Raw genomic sequence first — 2,739 nt, 5'->3', positions numbered from 1 at the left:
AGAATTTTATACTTGGCTTGCCTTTTTAAATTCATGTTTTCTAACATTAAACTAGCATTGTGATATAAAAAGGTCAAAAATTTTAAGGATAGTAATATAAATATCACTTATGAGATAAAATATTATATATTTCTTCTTTTTTTTAAGTTTCTGTTAAGCATGGTACTGGTTGCATCTACATTTCAGTACTTAATACAAAGTTCCAGAAATGACAATATATTTCCACAAATTGAATTTGTGTGCTCATTTTGTGCCAGTTGCTTGAATAAATCTTATTCTTACAACTATATTAGGTATTAAACATTTTGTGGATTAGGAGATCGAGCTTAAAATTGGTAAGCAATTTGCCCCTGTCTCACAACTAAAATCTAGTACAGCTAGAATTTAAATCCAGGACAGAGAGAGAGAGAGAGAGATAGTGTGTGTGTGTGTGTGTGTGTGTGTGTGTGTGTGTGTGTGTGTGTGTGTGTGTGTGTGTGTGTGTGTGTGTGGTGTGTGTGTGTGTAGTGCTTTCTTATTGTAGCATGTTGCTTTCCCAGAAAACAAAGGTAAATATTTTGAATTTCAGAAATATATTTCATTGAAATATTTTTCCAATCGTTCTATAGTCCCCTTTTTTTTATTGCTTCATAGCAGTATTACAGCATAGTAATATTCTCAAATTGTTATCCTAACAGAAAGCTCCTTTTCCATACCGTTCAGTTCAACACCGGGCATCCGGAAGCCCCAGCTAGCCTGATCTGCCCTCAATTTTTCCCAGCATGCTGTCCTAATTATGTAATGTTGGGTCAGCTGCTACACTTCCTTACGCCTCAGTTTCTTCATTTGTAAAGTGGATGATATTATGAAGATTAAAGAAATAATATGTTGCTAAGGATTAGACTCAGTGCCTGGCACATAATGAATGCTCAATAAATACTGACAAATGTATGTATGAAACCGTCTTAGTTTTGGGTTCCCCCAGAAACAGATCTTGAGAAAATGATTTGAGTACAAGTAATTTATTTGGCAGTGAGTTAGGGAAGGGAGGCAACCAATAAAGGGTACATTATAAATCAAGTATTCACTGTGGGCAACTGGAATTTACTTCTGCTGAAGAACTCTGGGAGCCAGTGTAGAACACTCACATCACAGTTACCCTGTGAGTATATAACACAGTTATCCTCATCCTGCTGGCTTGCTGTGGAAGGGACAGGGCTGCTTCAGCTGGTCAGAGAAAGCCCTAAGCAAGAAATGTAGATGCTGGCAATTGGCATGCAGTACATTGGTAAAGATCCATGGTGCCAACAGCATCTGCTACACAAACAAATTAACAAACAAGCCAAACTTGGTGGATTTACCACAGTTCAGGTCTGGCCTTCATGGTTGCGTGCTTAGAAACCTATTTTAGCCAGTCCACCAACCAAACTCACATTACCCAAGCTCAAGAGATGGAATTATAAAATTGGAACATCAATTTATTGATTTAAATTGAGAAATAACTGCCACAGGAACTGGAATACTGGAAGAGATTAGAATGCATATGACCAGAGCATTCTTTTCCTAGAATATATACAGGTCCCCCAAATAGCAGAAGATTGCTTAGGAAGATTAAAATCTGGACAAAGGAAATTGGAGGAGCTAAATTCTTGATGGCAATAAGCTAAAATACCTATGTCTTTATCCATTTTCTGCAGCTACAGATTGAGTAATTTATTTTTTTTTTAAAAAATGTTTATTTGGCTCATAGTTCTGGAGCTGGAAGGTTCAAGATTGAGGGGCAGTATCTGGTCAGAGCCTTCTTACTATGCCAAAACATGATGGAAGGCATTACATGGCAAGGAAGAACATGCAAGAGGCAGAGAGAGAAAATTGGGCAACAGGCAGAGACATGGGAAGTGAACCAAACTCATCCTTTTGTCAGGCGCTCACTCCCACAATAACTAATCCACTCCCTTGATAATGCCATTGATCCGTTCATGAGGGCAGAGCCCTCATGACTTAACCACCTCTTAAAGGCCCCACCTCTTAATACCATTACAATGGGGATTAAGTTTCTACATGAGTTTTGGAAGGGACATTCAAACTGTAGGCAACCTGATACATCCAACTTCCATTAAGGATCATGTTGATAGAGGAATGAGAATATTTGAAGCTTTTTGGAAATGTCCCCTGGGAAGGTTACAGCCAGCATACCTAATCTTACTCTATCCAATGCTTCTACTGATGACTAGCTGTCTTTAGAATTGTCAGGTTTCAGTTGTGTATTACAAGCCTAGAGCCCAATTCTCTCTTTTTTTAAGTGACTTATGTCAGCCTCTGCTCTAGTCCATTATATGGCTAATCCAAAAGCTTAAAACTCAAAAGGCATTCTTATTTTTCCTTATTTCCATGTTTTTGTGGTGTTCCTCACTGTGGGTGCCAAGTACCAAATATATTATACTTTATTACCTGAATGATTATATTTCCTCTCATCCAGAAGTCTTTTTCTGCAGTGTGTAGTATGAACTTCTTCAGACTTTTCAAACATATGAAACCTACTAACTCACTCTCAGGTACTTTCTCTCTCTCTTTCATGTCAAATATTTCTCATATGAAACATGCCATAGTTCTTACTTTCCATTTCCTAGTCATTATTTAACCCTAAAGGAAAGTTTCAATAATAGTACAATGAACACATATTTTCTTCACCTAGGTTTCCCAATAGTTCATATTTTGCCATATTTGCTCAGTCTCTTTATCTGTCATCTAACCTATCTA

This window comes from Cynocephalus volans, chromosome 3 (genome assembly GCF_027409185.1).
Source record: "Cynocephalus volans isolate mCynVol1 chromosome 3, mCynVol1.pri, whole genome shotgun sequence".
NCBI classification, from domain to species: Eukaryota; Metazoa; Chordata; class Mammalia; order Dermoptera; family Cynocephalidae; genus Cynocephalus; species Cynocephalus volans.
Note: the sequence above shows the minus strand (reverse complement) of the source record.